Raw genomic sequence first — 19,594 nt, 5'->3', positions numbered from 1 at the left:
GCCCGCCGCCATCTCGCAACGTTGGGCTGCTGCGCCGCGCCTTTGCGAAGGAAAACCTTTGGACAGACGGTGGTTTAAACACACGTCTCCTTCAATGGCCGCCCTCCGGGGGGCGCGGGCTGTCCGGGCCGAGCGCGCGTACGCCTCAGGGGGCAGCCAGGTAAACGTGTCCCGCTTCTGACAAGTGCCTAGCGCTCCTCCGTTGACACGGTTAGGCTGCTTTGCTGTCCGTCCCGTGGTCACATTGCTACGAACCCTTTTGCGAAAAAAAGGGGAGTAAAGATTGAACGGGACGATTGCTTCCCTCTGTTTACATTACTTTTTCCTATCTGAGTTTATCTTGGGACTGAAGGTCAGCACGTGAGGTAAAGACAGGACTTCTGCTGCTACATTAGACAGTAGGACCTTGTTGTATTAAGCTTTCTGTAGTAGTTTCTGCATCACACAACGCTTACAGAGTTGAACAATTTCTACGTGAATTTCAGTATTCGGTGATGAAAACGGGTGAAATGAAACGCGGGGCCAGCCTGGACAGAGGTAACGGTCGGCGCAAAGCCTTGCGGCAGGCAGGGGTTGGTAGCAGGTTTGCAGAGTGGCAGGGCTGGTTGCACGATGGCAGTAGAAATTCACCATCGGAGAGCTTATTCCTAAGGGAAACGCACCTTCCAGCAGCTCATTTTTGGCAAGATGCCACTTTTCACTCACTTTTCCTGATGGATTCATTGAGGTCCAAGAAGGTCAGATAACTTACCCAAAGCTCTGTGCTAAAGCCAGTGAAAAAGCACTTCTTCCTGAGGTATATGCCAAACTTTAATAATCTGTCTCAAAAGATTCTGGTAAATCATGCTCAATGTCTGAACTGTTGTCCTACATCGCAGAAGTCGTTGGCAGATTGGAAAGCGTTATTTCAGCTGTAACTTTAAATTTACCCACACTAAGCCAATGAGCAGCAGTTCTCTGAAAAGATTCCGTGTTCCTGCCCATTAGCAGAAAAACTGAGGAGACTTCTAAGAGTTCAGGTATGAAAAACTCAAAGATCAGGAGTTTACTTTTTCTCTGGGAGTAACATACAGCAGCATCAGCAACAGAACAAATCCTGATTGCCCACTCGGCACTTACGTTGCCTATGTAGTAGATACAGGCAACAGAGTAAAGATATAGTAAATTCTTTGGGGCGGAAACTAAATTTTCACGATGTTTAGTGATCTGTGTTATGCCAGACACACAAGCAATATCTCCAGGATCACAGCAAGACATTTAAGCTTTACTCAACTAAACTATTTGAGGTTCACAAGCTTACTGTGGAGGGAAAGGTCCACTCAGGAACAGCCGATGGCTGTATAATGGCTTACAGGAAATGAATCCGCAGTCTCAGCTATTTCCCAGAGGATGTGAGATCACATTAGATAACATCTCTTTCTCACAATTCTTAGAAGAGAACTACTACTAAAGAGGCAAAGACCAATCCTTTTACTGCTGTGGATGATCCTGAGGTCCTACGCTAGACCTACAGCTAGAAATGCTTGTCTCGCTACTTGATGAGACGTGTGAGATATTCTTTGAAGATGTTGATATAGAATCATAGAATAGTTTGGGTTGGAAGGGACCTCTAAAGGTCATCTAGTCCAACCCCCAGGCCGTGGGCAGGGACATCTTCAACTAGATCAGGTTGCTCAGAGCCCCGTCCAACCTGACCTGGAATGTTTCCAGGGATGGGGCATCCACCACTGCTCTGGGCAACCTGTGCCAGTGTTTCACCACCCTCAGCATAAAAAATTTCTGCCTTTTATCTAGTCTATATCTACCCCCCTTTAGTTTAAAGCCATTCCCCCTTGTCCTGTCGCAACAGGCCCTGCTAAAAAGTTTGTCCCCATCTTTCTTATAAGCCCCCTTTAAGTATTGATAGGCTGCAAGAAGGTCTCCCTGAAGCCTTCTCTTCTCCAGGCTGAACAGCCCCAACTCTCTCAGCCTTTCTTCATAGGAGAGGTGTTCCATCCCCCTGATCATTTTCGTGGCCCTCCTCTGGACCCGCTCCAACAGGTCCATGTCTTTCTTATGCTGAGGGCTCCAGAGCTGGACGCAGTACTCCAGGTGGGGTCTCACCAGAGCAGAGGAGAGGGGCAGAATCACCTCCCCTGACCTGCTGGCCACGCTGCTTTTGATGCAGCCCAGGATACGATTGGCCTTCTGGGCTGCAAGCGCACATTGCTGGCTCATGTCCAGCTTTCCATCCACCAGTACCCCCAAGTCCTTCTCGGCAGGGCTGCTCTCAATCCCTTCATCCCCCAGGCTGTATTGACACTGGGGGTTGCCCCAACCCAGGTGCAGGACCTTGCACTTGGCCTTGTTGAACCTCATGAGGTACACACAGGCCCACTTCTCCAGCTTGTCCAGGTCCCTCTGGATGGCAACCCATCCCTCTGGCATGCCGACTGCAGCATACTCAGCTTGGTGTCATCTGCAAACTTGCTGAGGGTGCACTCGATCCCACTGTCTATGTCATTGATGAAGACATTAAACAGTACCGGTCCCAATACAGACCCCTGTGGGACGCCACTCGTCACCAACCTCCATCTGGACATTGAGCCATTGACCACTACCCTCTGGATGTGACCATCCAACCAATTCCTCACCCACCGGACAGTCCCCCCATCAAATCCATACCTCTCCACTTTAGAGAGAAGGATGTTGTGGGGGACCGTGTCAAAGGCCTTACAGAGGTCCAGACAGACGACATCTGTAGCCCTTCCCGTGTCCACTGATGTAGTCACTCCATCATATATACTATATACTTGACAGTTTTCAGAATGGATGTGTATCTAAAAATGTCTTTTAAAACTGAAGTCTGGCAAGGTCTGCTGTCTTTGCAGTTGTTTGCATTCAAGATTGGGCACTGTGCATTGCTGACAGATAATTAGGGGCTGGGAGTATGCTGGAGACAACACACTGCCAGCTCTTGGGAGACCCAGAATACTTTTTGCCAAACAGGCCTTTAAGGAAGCAAGTAATGGAGAACATGAATGTCTTGATAGGAATTCACAGGACTGGTCCTACATATCCCCCAAATTAGCTGGATTTTCTTCAATTGCCTATTGAGACATACTACATTTCCCTATTAACCTTGTCTCTCCTATATCCTTAAACAGTTTCAGGTCCAACACTATTCCTTCAAGGTTTAAGACACTGTTTGCAGGAAAACACTGAAAGGGGGGCATGCATTTTGGACCAAAGCCAAATAATAATATGCTGAAATAAAATATATGCTTTATATAAAGGTTTGATCTTTGGAAATGTTACCCTTTGGAAAAAAAAACCCAACAAAACCCACAATGCAAGAGAGGCTGCAGCGGCCAGTCAAGATAAAAATCGTAAGGGCATGTTTTAAAGCTTATCTGTAATGGTGACTTCCTCTGCAAGACCAGGAAGGCACTTGAATAGAAAGGTGTCCTGCAGTCTAGTACATCACTTTACCAGGTGTCCAGTCTTGAGGTCAATGCACTACTCTCCCTTATAAGATGGGAAAATATGGTTGGGAAATTATTGCACACAAAAGCAGTTTTGCTATGACTGAGGGAAGAAAAAGTAATGCATGGAAAACTGGGGGGAGGAGGAAGGGAAGCAGAGAAGAATTAGAAAGATTTTGAAGTGAGACGGGAACCTGGAGCTTCCTCCTGCATTCCACCCGACAGGCTAAAAGAATATTGTTGTAATGGTGGAAAAGGCATTGAAATTACCAACAAGACCTGAGTGTTCTCCCAGATCTACCGTTGTCACACACAATTCAGTCAAAAACTTTTAAAAAACAATTTTCCCATAATGACAAAAACTAATGGATAAAAAGACTTCAAGTTAGAATCGCTGTAGACATTGAGTTTAATGAGTACCTACAGAAGCAAAATTAGGGTAGTTTAGAAAAGTGTTCCCCCATATAACTGAAAAAAAATCAAGAAAATAAACCTTATAAATACTACTTAGCAGGTTTTTTTTTTTCATTTTCTGTCATAGCTTTCAGGTCAAATTGCATGGATTAAAAATATTGCAAGACGACTTAGTAACTGAATTTGAAGCCAAGAAAAGCAAGCTTATTTAGTTCTTTTTCTACATTCAAAAAAATTGTAGGGTTAAGAATTATATGATGCTCCTCTGGTATGTGCTTTTTGCAGGTAATCATAAAAATTACACGGAAGGAAATTTATATGACTACTTCATTTAAAGGTCCTTTTTGTTGTTAACATAAATTCTGAATCGGTAGGAAGTGTGGTTACTAGTATGGTATGCTTGGATTATTTGAACTTTCTTGGAATAGTATATCCATCAGTAACACGGAGTGAAAAACAAGCTGAAAAATGCGGCTTACTTTATATAGAATTAATATTACCTCATCTTTGTTTCTTAGCGTCATTTCTCCTACTCTGTGTTTTGGCATGCCACCGTGGTAAATGAAACATCCTTCCCTCTGTTAGTTTTGGCCTTTATTTTCTTGATACGGGTTGACTTTCACTCCTTTGATTTGGATAGAGCAGAATTAGGCTGCCTGCCTATGAGCAATAATACTGGCTCATGTATTCATGGACAGGATGACGACAGAAGACCTCTGGGAAGAAGCAGTGCTGGTTTGAACCGATGCGTTCACACACAGCGGAGCCACTTTCCATGCCCTCGTACCGCACCAGAGCCTTGGAGGACTTCCTCCAATTCCTCATCTGCAGTCTTGTTTGAAGCTTGGGAGTTGGAGCAAATTGAATTCCCCGTCTTCTCTGGCAATTAGCTTTAAAAGCTGCTCTCTGGCTCCATCTTCTGTTTTGTTTGCTGGTTGGTTTGGGGTTGATTTATTTATTTATTTATTTTGGTTTATCAGGGTGAGATTCTTCTGAGTTTTACAAACTATATTTGTTTTAAAAAGTAGGTAATCACGTCTTGTGTGACAGCTCAGACAAGCAGGAGAGAATCCCGACCTGCTGGTCAGAAGGGTGGCCCGGAGAGGAGGGAGCCGGAGGGTCTCCAGCTCTGCTGTCAGCCCTGTGTTTAGATACTCCCGTCTGCAAAGTTGTTACTTCTGTTACAAGAGGAGGAGAAATCCCTTGTCCAAAAAGCACAGCAGTATGTTCTGTTTTGGCGTAATTGCAACTTTTCTGAAAAATTATCATTACATGATCTGGCAACATAGTGACATCTCGCATACCTTTCAGCTAAAACTGGCAAGCACTGGGGCCACTGAGTAGGAGTAGGACAATTTAATAAACAGGTTGGCCTCTTTGCGGATACTAGGAAAAACAGTCCTTTTATAAAGTGCTCAACAATAATAAGAGTAATAGTAATAATCCCAAGAACAGGCCTTTAATAAAGAAAAACTATTTTATGGCGATTAAATGTTAGGCTCAAACTATTCAACATGTGCCCCTTTGAGCCATTAAGTAATCTGATTCCAGTTGCTCTCACTCTGCAAGAGGGGAACTAGTGTGGGAGCGAAACTGCACTTTGACTGATTCAGTGCTTAAATTTAAAACTGCTCCGTTGACAGCGAGCCAGACTTCAGCTTCTGAGGCCTCTTACTCAATCACCCATGCAAAACCAAAGAACTTATATACACAAAAGATAACCACATAAAAAAGGTAAAACCACTTGGCAACAAGTAGAGCTGCCTCTCAATAGCCGTCGAACGTGGCAGAATTTATTCTCTCCCATGCTTTCCTTCTCTGCCTGTTTGTAAACTAAATGTTTTCCAACTTTACGGTATATGGGATTTACAATTTCTTCAAAACTTGCACTTCTATGCAACTGCAAAAATGCATGCTTAAAATTCTCTCCTCCTGTTTTGTCAGCAGTGATAGCCTTCATAAGATAGTTACTGAAAAATATTTTTAATTTCAGATGCTACATCATTCTTGGAAGCATGTGGGAAACAAATATAGATGAGCTCTTTATATAGAAAGGCAAACTTCACAGAACACCAAAGTGTTCTGTGGAAAACTCGCCTGTCCATCTTGCTTAAAAACACAAAACTTGTTATAAAAATGCACCCTCAAATTTAGACATTGCTCCTTATTTTGCTCCAGGTATTTATCAGTCACACAATGAATAGTACTGTCTATCACATTTCTATTAATAATCCCTACATGCTCATTATGACAGTTTTCTTCTATGTTTCATTAGTTTTGTTTTATGCGGGCATTCAGAAAATGAGGACCTATCAGAAACACAGCTTGAATCTGCTGTAGGTCAAAGTCATGGAGAAAAAGATTAGCTTTAAAAAATATGCATGGCAGTATCACTGTGTAGCACCTTATCGAGAAGAAATAGACTCATTTTTAGCTGCCATGCAAGTGCTGTTGGCTTTGTAACTAACTGTGAACATGTGAGAACAAAAAAAAGTGATGCTGTGTCAGTGTGTGGGCTGCAAATGAGAACTCCTGGCTCATACATTTTGCCCCATAAGCAGTTCTGGCATTGTATGCAGTCTTATTGCTGTTTCCTTTGTCCTCATTGATCCTGCTATAGTATTACTCACATTTTGGGCTCCCGACTTGCTGTAAAAAAAACTCTGTAATTTAATTCACTGTCTTTTTGGTGGAACTTTCTGACCCCTAATTCTTCTAAGCTCATTATTCTTGTATTTTTCTAGGCCTCAGGACTTCAGAACTTTTTTTTTCCCCTAGATCTTCCTTCCCTCTGTGATATTGAAGAATCATGGAGTATCATCAATAAATACATTTTCTATTTGGAAAATGCATTAAAAGCACCTATGTAACCTGCTTGAAAGGTAAATAAATTTCTCTTACATAATGCATGAACTATATGAAAGCTTTGAAGTATTTCCTTTTCTTTCATCTAAAGTGTACCATTAAGAACATGTCCAGGGAATATCAAGGAATGTTTTCTTAGAACAACTTTTGTCTTTTAGGTTTTTTTTTTTTAATTTTCTCACCTTTACTATGCATGGGCCTACAGTGGATGTTAGATTGACAAAATGCTTTCAACCATCTGAAACCTCATGAGGTTCAACAAGGCCAAGTGCAAGGTCCCGTACCTGGGTCAGGGCAGTCTCCAATATCAATAGAGACTGGGGGATAAATGGATTGACAGCAGCCCTGCAGAGGAGGACTTGGGGATACTGGTGGACCAAAAATTGGACATGAGCTGGCAACGTGTGCTTACAGCCCAGAAAGCCAACCGTATCCTGGGCTGCATCAAAAGAAGTGTGGCCAGCAGGTCGAGGGAGGTGAGCCTCCCCCTCTACTACACTCTGGTGAGACCCCACCTGGAGTACTGTGTCCAGCTCTGGGGTCCCCAGCACAAGAAAGACACGGACCTGTTGAAGCAGGTCCAGAGGAGGGCACGAAAATGGTCAGAGGACTGGAACACCTCTGCTGTGAAGAAAGGCTGAGAGAGTTGGGGTTGTTCAGCCTGGAGAAGAGAAGGCTCCGGGGAGACCTTCTTGCAGCCTATCAGTACTTAAAGGGGGCTTATAAGAAAGACGGAGAGAGACTTTTTACCAAGGCCTGTAGTGACAGGACAAGTGGAAATGGTTTTAAACTGAAGGAGGGTAGGTTTGGGTTGGACATTAGAAGAAATTTTTTTACGATGAGGGTGGTGAGACACTGGAACAAGTTGCCCAGAGAAGTTGTGGATACCTCATCATTGGAAGTCTTCAAGGTCAGACTGGACAGGGCTTTGAGCAACCTGATCTAATGAAAGATGTTCCTGCTCATTGCAGGGGTGTTGGATTAGATGACCTTTAAAGGTCCCTTCCAACCTAAACCATTCTGTGATTCTACGATTTGAGCATTCTGTTTTGAGAAAAATCAAACAAGAAAACTGTTATTAAACTATTAAACACTGTTTTTTGCTTGCTAATATTGAAAGTACTTTAGAAGTAGGAATGAAGGAATGTTTTACAAAAAAGATAGAAAGAAGTCTGATATGACTTACGGCCAAAAAGATCCTAACTGCTACTGCTAACAAAGCTCTAGCATCATTTCAATATACATTTTTTGATAGAAAGTTTTTGGAGCTGGGCAGTTTTCTTGAAGTCAAGCCATTTTGTAGATCACCCCTTATTGCAATTACATGGACAGCTTCATATTGTACAAAACAAGCATCTGAGTTTTTAAAAAAATAGGTAGACTCTCACTAAAGCTGCCAATTTTTGTTGGCTCAAACCAGTGACAAAAGATTGATTTAAAAGCATGTAGTTCCTGTAGTTCCAAGTAGATGGCTGAACTCATCCTCTCTGTGGAAAATGATTCCTGCAAAGAAGTCCTGAGAAGCAGCTTGAGAGCAAAATTGCAGAAGTTTCAGCGTATACAGGGACTTATGACTCAGTACCATAGGGCTGTTCGAGGAATTTAAAAAAGAATCCCAGATTGTCTAATCAAACTTTTTCATGTCTTATTCTGTGCAAATGTTATGAGTCACCTTCACTTTAGCAGGTAAGTCAGGATTTCTGGCCATCACTGCAGGAAGGGGTTCCTCAGCCTGTGAGCACACATATACGTCCCAGTGATGCCACATTTAGATGGGCACTATCGCAGATGGTGTTGTGGAGCATTTGGTTCCCTGATTACCTCATGGCCGTTCCTGATAAGTATCATTTTTATTTTAGATAGATTACAGCCAGAATGTCTGATTGCTTTGAACATCTTGCACCGCAGTAGGCCCATATGTCTATAGTCAGAATCTACAGAGTGCCCTTTGATTTTGAAGAGGGAACCATATCTGAGTCAGGTTTAGCTGCTTTGGGGAGACATCCTTTGGGACAAGAGTGGGTGTGGAAGCACTGGCCCATTCCAGGACAGCCACCAAATGAGAAAATTCATGAAAGTGGGAGAAATACCCTTTATTTGTGAAATAGTAAATGCTCTAGAGACAAGAGGCCACACGTGTTTGGAGGGGAAAACCAAATACTCAGTCATGTCCTCATCTGTAACTTGGTGACCTCCTTGTGTAAAAATATCATCTGACAAGATAGTAGAAATACCTCTGTGAAGGCTGAGGAACTGGTGAATGTACATCTTGTACCTCTGAAAGTGGATGAGGGAACTCCAAATGGGAAAACAAGGAAAACCCCCAACTCAGCCCATCTGGGACTGACTGATAAAAAACAAAACAAAACAAAACTGACATTCTCAGTAGTTTTGATTAGCCCCTGATGTTCAGGCTAACTGGCCCCAGAATAGCCTCTGTATTGTATGCTTAATATCAGCACAGGACAATTTTCACACAGAGGCTCTAAATCAGGTATCAGGGTCAAAAATAAAGGTGCTCAAAAAGGCTCCATATGAGGCCAAGTGATGCTCTTGAAGTCAAAAGAACTTCTCTGGTGTGTTAGATCAGTTCCCAGTAATAGGAGGGAACTAGGGCAACAGTTATTTTTCACTGAACCACGACAAGAAACACTGTAAGAATTGGCCATGTCAGTGCTCCCAAAGTGTTCAAGTGAGAAGACATTGGAGAAGGGACAGGTAGTAATTAAGGACATGTGAAGACCCTCAAATTAAATGAATGAGTGTTGGAAATAGGTTTCTCCATCTGAAAAGCCACATGTGTAGGTATGCATGTATGCACATACTTAAACACATCAAAAAAGAAACAACCAAAAAAACACAAAACCAAACTAAAAAAGAGACCTTTCCCTAAAGCTAGAGAGCCCGAGGTCAAAACTGTAGCAAGAAATTCTGGTACCTGTTCCAGGATGGGTCCAGCTCTATTAGCTCATAAAACAGACCAGAGATTATTCTTTGGGTTCTGAGGCCAAACAGTGTGTCCCAGCTTGCATCACAGAACTACATTTTCTTCTTCCCCCAAGAAAGAGTGATGATGTAAAACTGCCTTTGGGGAAATGGTCCCTGCTCCATGCTGTCCTCCAAGTCATGTCCAGGTACCATGTGAGAGGTTACTAAAAGTTGCGTGCCAAAATTGCCAGGCAACGTGCTTACAATTCAATTGTAAGAGCTCTGCATAGCAATGCCTGAGCATTGGCCTCCGAACCTTATCAGGGTAGGTCCAGCTGATGAATCTTCTCCAGGGTTTTGGTACCTTCCAATCCAGCAGTTTGGCCACAATGACCCTTCCACTGTAGGAGCAGGTACCAACAAGATATCTAGCAAACTTCTTGGCATTCAGGAGCTAGGTGGTGGGGGTCCCAGGCAGCTGCCGAGAGCCCGACTGCTACAGGAGCACTTGTGTGCAGGCAGTCCAGTTTCTCTCCTTCACAGTGGCAAATTATGAGCCATCCTCTCAAGCACTTCACTGTGCAGATTTATGTTTTAGGGACTTCGGCATCTGGCTTGCAGAACCCCTCCATAGGAATGTCTGACTGGACCTGTATCAATCAGCATTCAGTTCCTCGACTCCCGCTCCTGCGAGAGGAGTGCCAGATGTTAGTGACTCTCTTAACTTCTCTTTGATACAATCCTGCCTGATACTTTTCTTCTCCCAAGTGCCAATAACTGAAAAGAGAGAAAAAACCAGAAGAGAAACTAGGGCAACTTTCCTATGCAGGGATGGGCTCAATCCTGATCTGAATGGGGAGGAGGAAAAAGGGAATGGTTGTGCAGCTGCAGCATGATTTTATACTGTGAACACATCACTAGCTGGGGCTAATAATCTGGCTCCAGTGCCTCCAAATCCTCTGGTAAGCCTACATTTGCCATATGCGTAAAAGTGACAGTCAAAGACACTCTCCTACCATGGACTTTTCTAGGCATTTACCCTTTCCCCAACTTGAAAGCTGGCAGTGTCAGTTCTGACTTGTATTTATGGAAGTACTTTTTCTTTGAAATTATATTTTGATTAATTTCAGGGGGTTTTATTCATGTCCTTTGGTTTTGGCCAGAAAAATATGGAACTATGAGCATTTATGTATGCACACATTCATGAACATAAAGATTCAAAAGAGAATGAGGGAGAAATACCACTTCTGACTAGGCATAACAGTTCTGAAGGGAAAATTTATACACATTTTATGCTTTTGTTTTTTAATAAAAGGTGACATGCTGCCCGAGTGCTGTCTTGTAGCAGAATAGATTAAAAATTCTTGGACCATCAGTAGCAAGAAATCACAGGGCTGTACTTACAGAGGTCATTAACTGTGCAGACATCTGTTGGGTAACAAATTCTGCTAAACATAGATCATGAAACGGTTCTTGAATTATGCAGAGGATAATTTCACAATCCAGAAAACAGAGAATTCAAGCAGAGAAAAAGCCATGTAAGACCTTCTTATTGCCAGTTGGGGAGGAATTCGCTACGATGTCAGAATTACAGGGAAGTTTGGTGCTAGTGGCAGTGGTCTGCTGGATTGCTACCAGTGCAATAAAGAACAGATTTATATGATGGTCACAATTACAGTTACATACTCCACAAAGTAACTGACATGGCAAAATTGGCCATATTAATTAGAGGGACACTGTGACAAAAGTGTCCAGCTAACTAGACAAAAGTAAAACTCCAAATGTCTCAGTGAAAACTACTGTAAAACATGTTAACACACGAGTAATAGATTTCAGTATTAAAAAACGGAGTTAGGAAACAATGAACAGATGCAGCAATGGAAAAATTGGCGCTATGGTGGAAACAGGCTGGAGCATTCCAAACAATATATAAATTAAAGCACAACAGATCTTAATTCCCCTTGAAAAAGGAATACTGTCCCGTTCCCCATAAGTTAACTGTAGTAGCCACTTAGTAGAGGTTCACATGTGAGTCCAATTCTGCTGCACTAGACTGTAATTGGGTTAAAGGGCTGTCACTTACCTCCGAAAGGCGAACTCAAGTGATATCTGTCAACCTTTGGAAGCTTTTGCTGGATCAGGAGTTACTTATTAGCTGCTGCAGAAGTCAAGCACACAGCACAACCAATCATCGAAAACATGGAGAGTGAAAACACTTGTCAGGGCAAATGAATAGTTTTGGCTTTTTTCCCTCAGCCAGCTGAGGAGACCCATACTGAATATCTAAGTAGAAATGTCAAGAAAAACATATTGTAACTTTGTCTGAAGGAAAAGACAAGATAAAGAGGACCTGAAATGGAAGACATGAAGAAAAATAAGAATTGATCAAGGAAAATAAAATACAAAAAAACCCCTGCAATGCCTTGAAAGTAAACAGAATGGATGTAATAGTTAAAAGCCTGATTTTTCTCTCCTTTGTTAAGTTTCATCTTCCTTCAAGACCCCAGTTATATAAATCACTGTTAGCTGTGTATTCGCAACTCACATAAACCGGCCAACACGAATGCATATAACAGTGTCAAGGCCCTAGGAAAAGAGAAATAACGGAAAATAGAAATACCTCAAAGGAGGGAAGGAGCAGGAGAATCTCACAGAAAATGTTACATTCATCACACAACCACTGTACACAACACACTCTGCCAAACCTGGAGAAGTGTACACTTAGTGTCAGCCTGAATTATGGGATGGGCTTTCTTGGACTTTTTATTTTGGACCCATGTTTGGAAAATAACCATAAACCTTATATTGCCTTAAAAATGGCTTACCAACAGGAAAATATTAGAACTGATCCTGAAATGTTCGAGGCTTTCCGATTGCAACATCATGAAATCGAAAGCCATCTCCAACAACAAAAGAACTCATCGCTGACCCAAACAGCACTGCTTGGTGAAGACTGTTCTTATGAAAAAAGACTACACTTGTAATTCAAGGTTCGTTATAAGCTCGTCTCAAGTCAGTTCTAAAATCTTCCTAATGGGAAATGCTTTTGTAATCACAACTCGGCAAGAATTATCCTTCTGTGCTTTTCAAAGCCATGTTTTAAGTGTCCTTCCTCCCCGTTTGAAATATTTCTAAAACAAGACACTATTTTTCTGCAAGTTGGTGCAAGACAGATTTGCCCACTGTGGCATCCATTCAATTTTTCTGTAACAAATAGGCCCTATATCAGGGCTTCAATGTGTTCCTAAAATGAGAAAAAACCCCTCTCACTTCATTTTAACTGTATCTTTTAAATAACACACTCAGCAAACAGTCCCAAACACCTTGCCAAAGGTGCGTGAAGTCAGGGAATACAGATGAACAGATTTCTTCCCTGGATAAGAACAGGTTTTATCAGGTTTGTTTTACTCTAGAAGACCTATGTGTGTGCTTTATAGATGGCTTTTGTAGAAATTTCCAGTTAGCTACTAGTTGAGATTTGGTAAGTTTTCATTAACTGCTAAGTGGCAAAAGACAGACCAGCTGCTCTGTATTCCATTTGACACCAGTCATGCCAGCTGCTTTGCAGAGAGCAACCAAGTGCATCTTTCTTTTAGAGTGTATTTTGATTTTGAGTAAAAAATGGCAATGCATAATAACCGCATTTAGAGTAAAAGCTGGGTAATAAACTTCTACAGCGTGGCAATATTTTAAAGAAAGAGCTCCCAGCTCTCAAATACCACATGCAGGTGTGATACCTCAGTGGGAAGCAATTTAGGGATGAATGAATAATTCTGTCCTCTTGTTTACCAAGACTATACCCATTACATTGGCCATTAAAAAAGAAAAAAAAAAAAAATACACCTCGTTGTTTTGCCTCCCTGGGAAGTGCTTGTAGAGTATCTTTTAGCTGTAACTGCTTTATACTCCAAGCTGACTATAGCTGGAATCGGTGTCCCTTAGCCGCTCGATTAGTTAGATAAATTCTGCACGCCTGTGTCTGGGATCCATGGTAATGGAGTTACGTTGCTATGCTATGAAATGTGCGGGAGGGTCCAGCGCTTTGGGAAGGATATGATTTCCGGGGCTACTGGAACTTGGTAGTGTAGGCAAGAAGGAATGCTTGGAGGAACAAACAAAAGCAGTTGCTGGAACGGTGACGGGGGATCGCTCAGGTCAGCGGATATGGGCAGGGCACCGCCACCCCAGGAAAGCTTCCCTGGGAGGGATGTAACAACCATCTGAAAGCTTGTTTAAAAGTGGTAGTGTGGGGGAAGAACATCCTAGTTCTGTTCCTGTCATCCTGAGGACAGCCTGCCTGGCAACATTGTGTGTTACAGGTATTTGTGTTGAGGACTGCATTAACCCCTTACCACACAGGCAGGATCTTTTAACCAGGGCTACAAGAACAGAAAGCTAAACAAAACCAGGGTGGACTGCTACAAACCATCTCTCTCAAACTATCTGATAGATATAACTATTATCTCTGGCCATCCTGACAAGAGAGGATTATTTTTTTCCCCTGGCATAATAAGCAAAGGCCTCCTCAGACCTGTTGTTTTAGCGAATGCAGAAGACTCCTCCTGTCTTCACGGCCTGGGGGGCTGGAGAGAAGTTGAGAAGTCTGTACTAGAATTTCCCTGGGCACTCTGGTATTATCAGGAATCAAGCGGACTGCTGCTGCCTGCTGCTACCAGCATCTCAAGGATGGAAAATAAGTTCAAGAAGAAAGAAAGAAAAAAAAAAAAAGGTAAAATACCTTAGCTTTTGTATGCTAGAGGGTGTTTTCTGTGCTCTTTGGGTCTTGACATGCCAGCTGAGATACCCAAGAGACGGAATAAATTTAAAGGCCTGGAGCTGAGACAAGTTTTTGGTTTTGACCAGAATCCTACCTTAAGTGAAAGGAGCAACGTAGCACATCAGGAAGGATATATAAGAACCGTAAATCTGTTCGAATTCTCATATGTACTACCTTATTACAACTGTAAATTTGAAACTTTTGTTTTAAGCTGCTTTCTCCATGTTAGATTTAATATTCCCCCATGGTACCAAATAGGAGAGGTCCTGCTCTGTTAAACACTGTTAAATACATATGAAGGCAACTCATTGCCTAGAAGACCTTTCAATCTAAGGCCAGTAATACTAAAGGAAAAGCGTGTATCAAATATACAGTTTAATTTGATTTTAATGACAAAAGCCTCCTTATCTTCTATTCAGGTGTCTTGCAACCTCTCCATCATTCCTGTCTTGCTTCCTCTCCATCATTAATTGACTCACTTCTGCTGTCACAGCACAGATGGTCCTCGAAGAGACCAGTTTTTCCTCTGAAAATAATCTTACTGTGCACTTCTATGGCAACTTTCTTTGGAAGAACCTAAGTACTTCACAAATATTCATGAACTTAGTCTCCCAGTACCCACATTCAGTCTGTACAGTTAGAAAACAAACAATATCAAACTACTATAATACCCATTTCCTTGCAATTCCACATTAACTATTCTTCCCCTGGATGGTACGCTGCTGTTCACTGTGGTTCCAACTCCTGAGCCAGGAAACAGCAAGGGATTTGGATGACTGAAGGGGTGGTGGGGAATACAAAAATCCCTGGGAAGCTTCAAAGGCTATCCTCTGGGTTTCCCGATGGGCGGACAATGAAAATGAGGCTGTGTTTGAAGATGGGCCAAGAGAAGCCAGAATGCAACTTCTTTTAGAGGTCATCGTTCTGCAAAGGGATGTAGTTTCACTGTGTTCTGGTGCTGGGGAAGCCAAAGTACAGACTTCTAAAAGGTGCTAGACAGTTTCAAAGGAAGGCAGCTGCCTCTGCAAATTTTAGAAAAATAGGCATCCTCAGTCCAAGCCCTAGAATATACGTAAAAAACCTGAGATCCAGTTGTCTGAATGTCACTTTTCTGAAAAATTTTTGGGGTTAAGGATGTAGTTTCACTGTGTTCTGGTGCTGGGGAAGCCAAAGTACAGACTTCTAAAAGGTGCTAGACAGTTTCAAAGGAAGGCAGCTGCCTCTGCAAATTTTAGAAAAATAGGCATCCTCAGTCCAAGCCCTAGAATATACGTAAAAAACCTGAGATCCAGTTGTCTGAATGTCACTTTTCTGAAAAATTTTTTGGGTTACATCTTATCTGATCCCAGCCTTCTCAGTAATTACTCAGTCTAGGGTGAGTTTTATATGTTTACCTAAGCTACCTGAATTATAAGATTAAATCAGTTTCTCTTTGGTAACAATTTCAGGAAGAGAAAAAAAAGTAGGGTCAAACCCCACTGAATTGAATCTAGTGAAAACAACCAAAAAACCAACAATATAAGCTGCCATATTTGCAAGACAAGTGAAAAATAAAATTTTATTTATAAAAACAAGCAAGTAAGTTGAATGCACAGGACTTGGCTAAAGGGAGACTAAAAGGAATAGCACATAAGTATTAAAAGATAATACATTGAAACTCAGAATGCTGAGTAAAGATATATATTTTAATGATAAGCAGTAACGTAAAATTAGGCAATGGAAAATATAAGACTTTTAAACAGGAAGAAAAAGTTTAATGGTGACAATCTACAAGGCTATGGAATGGTATTCTATAGGAAGCTCTGAAAAATTCACCTGTGTCATTAAGATCTGGACTGACCAAGATCTTGAAACATTCTTTGTGAAACAAGTCTCTATTGAAGAAGAGAAAGCCAATTAAAAAAAAAAAAAGTTATACTGTCAATTTTAGTTCTCAGACCTGCCTGAAGGTCTTTAGCATAACATCTCCCATTCAAGCCTGCAGTTTAGGACAAAATAAGGCTAAGGTTATGTGATAGTACAACAAAACTGACAAATATCAACTGGGAGAAGCAGCTGTTTAAGGAAAAAACACAATGACAGCAAATGATACCAAAGCATTTTTGGTATCAATTTTTTCAAATTATTTTTTTCAGTTATATTTTCATACTCAAATACAAGTTTTGATTTATTGACTTAGCATTCAAATTTCAAGTGAAATTTGCATTTTTAATACTGTCTTATTTGTCCCCAAATGGACAACGCCCATTCTGAAGATCAGAAAATGAGTATTCTTAGACATACATATATGTTCATGCTTCCTCGTGGATGCATGACAAATAACAAACAAAAACTGTATGAAAGTAGCTGGAATCTTTTGCATTATCAGGACAGCAAGAGTATTCCTCCAGACAGAACCGTGCTGAAATCATTCATCTAGATTTAGGAGAAAAGGTAGAACTGTCTCATTTAGACTACGCATGGGGTATGACTTTGCCCACCATGTAAAAAAGTTGAAACTAAAGAAAGATGCATCTGTTTTCGGTGACAAGAGTCTCAAGCTCTCTCCCTGCTCAGCCGTGTCAGCTCTACCAGTAATAAGCATAAGCACTAATATCACTGGGGTTTGTTCCTTTGCAGCAAATCTCTCGTACAGATTTATAAATGTGACTTTGATGGCAGTACTAGCCATTACAACTCTCACATCAAGAGGCTGATACACACTTAAGGCTCGGGTTGATTATCTTTGAAAGAATCTTTCTCAATATTAATCAAATTGGCCCACTCCCAGCAGAAAAGTACTAATGCCTACCACAGACAACACACACCCAGCCTTGATTCTGCCCTATAGGGGATCTAATACGTATCTAATGTAAGATGCACAGGAGCGGGAAGAACTGAATGTTCCAAATGGCTTCAAAGATAACAGCAAAAAGCAAGTATGTACAGAGAAGTACGGTAAAGTGGTTTTGCTTGTGTAAATCCCATTGGAACTGCATATAAGTTTTGCCCGTGGGATTCTTCTATTGGTAATAATCACCAGGGCTGAGGGGACTAAGGGTAGAGTGGGCCCAGCTGCCTCAGTCCCACCTTCCTCTTGTGTTGGTAAAAAAATTACAGCGTGCCTACAGCTTGCAATTTTCAAAGTTGATTCAGAATTCATGCTGGTTTATGACCAATTCTACCACTAAGAGCTAACATGGCTTTTTTCCTCTCTCTCTTCACTTACTGGCAACAAAACTTAAAAATTCCAAATGACCCTCCAGGATTTATGCTGAGTCTCCATGGCCCAGGCTGTCTTTCACCATGACATTTTCCTGGTATGGCAAGGACTGCAAAATGCCTTTTTTCCCTGCGCTTTGGAGAAGGAACCATTCCAGAAGTTTCCCATTTTTAGGATGCTCTCCAAAAAGATACATGATGCTTGACACATAAAAGTGACGCTGTTTTTATTAGGGCGGTCAATGAAACATCAGCAACATACAAATAGGAGAGAAGATGGCATGTCTGAAGAATGTGCCTATCTCACAGATTTAAAAGGAAGCCAATTAGAGGCCGACACCACAGACTTGCTCAACATTACTCCCAAATGAACTTACTAATCCCAAGGCACGATTTGTTAAAGCAGCACTGCAGCCTTTACTTAACAACTTGGATCCCACCACCTTAGGGAGACAAGTACTACTCTAGCAGCAGCCAGTCTTGCTGACCTTAGGAGCTGCAGAAGATACCTGCAGCTTTCTGTGGGGAGCTGAGGGGAAGAAAGGTGTCCCAAAACACCTCTGTAGGGAGAAAATGGCTGTGAACCAAGTCTCTCCAATAGTCCAAATGTTTTACTGTGTAACAGGGGCTGGCATGCAGCTGGATTCCAGGGCAACCCGGCAATGCAGCCTCTGCGGCACCTGCTGGTTTGCTTCCTCTGACAGCAGGGATTCAGATTAACCAGTAGAACCTGGACCACAACAGCCTTGCTGCCGGTCACGAGACACAGCACCACTGCTGGAGCTCTAACACTGGATTGCTGGGAAGATACAAGCAGCTCAAGAGCCACCGGGTACACACGAGCTTGGTTGCTCTTATCACCACCAGCAGGATCCACACGGAGAAATACTCATAGTAAAAGATGTTGCTTCCAAAGAAACCCAGTCACCGTATTTTGGTCTGCACCAACTCCAAAGATTCCTTCCCAGTTCTCACAGGGTCCTTGAGATTGGAGATTCCTTAATAGCCTTGAATGGTGAACTAGGCTGCAAGGAAGCATCCCTGACTTCACCCCAATGCCTGAGAAGGGATGGCACAGGTCACAGATGAAGCCCCAACAGGAAAGCCAAAATAAGCTGCTCGCAGGCCTAAGAATGCATACCAATCTGTAATGGAAATATGATTCTATCCCTCTCTCTTCCTAGAAACTAAATGCTAATCTTTCATTAGTCTTAAAAAAAAAAAAAAAAAAACACCAAAAAAAAAAGCCCAAACCAGCTCTTGCCTAACAAGACAGAAATCTTGCCCGGAAGAGCAAGATGAATCAAACCAGGACACTGCCAATTTTATCTTGAGAGAAGGAAGGAGCACAGCGGCTTCATACCTTCTAGAGCAGTGGCTGTGGGAGCACATCAGCTGGATCGGGGAAAAAAATATCAGTCAGATAGGAAGCAGAGCAATCTCCTGAACAGATTATGCTAAGAAATGGCTCCGGAGTTACTGCTCCAAGGCTATGACAGCAGAAACAGCAGACTCAACTGCTGGGGAAAAAAAAACAAACCACCAAACAAACAACAACTGAGAACAGAGATCTTTGTCATTAATTGGTTGGAAACACTCCACAATTATATGATTTATAGGAAGTAAATTTGGAGTGCCTTAGCAGGGATCAAAGAAACATTAGTGTTAATCTCTGCCTGTATGTAGGGGAAAAGGTCACAGCTAGGGCTAGCCAATTTTTTTTTTTCTTTTTTTTTTTTTTCCCCTAAGCATCGAGTGAAAGGCCAGACCATGTCGCTGGGAATTCACCATCAGAATGGTACTGAACACTCTTTTCCACATCCTAAACCCAGTGGATATGACAGACGACGCAAGTACTGCCCGCCAGGAGCCGAAGTTCCCTTGACCAGCGAGCCCCCCCGCTCCCCCGGCAGCAGGGCCGGCGGGTTTCAGGCTGACCTCGGGC

This window comes from Aptenodytes forsteri, unplaced genomic scaffold (genome assembly GCF_000699145.1).
Source record: "Aptenodytes forsteri isolate BGI_AS27 unplaced genomic scaffold, ASM69914v1 Scaffold155, whole genome shotgun sequence".
NCBI lineage: Eukaryota > Metazoa > Chordata > Aves > Sphenisciformes > Spheniscidae > Aptenodytes > Aptenodytes forsteri.
This window is presented reverse-complemented; position numbering follows the sequence as displayed.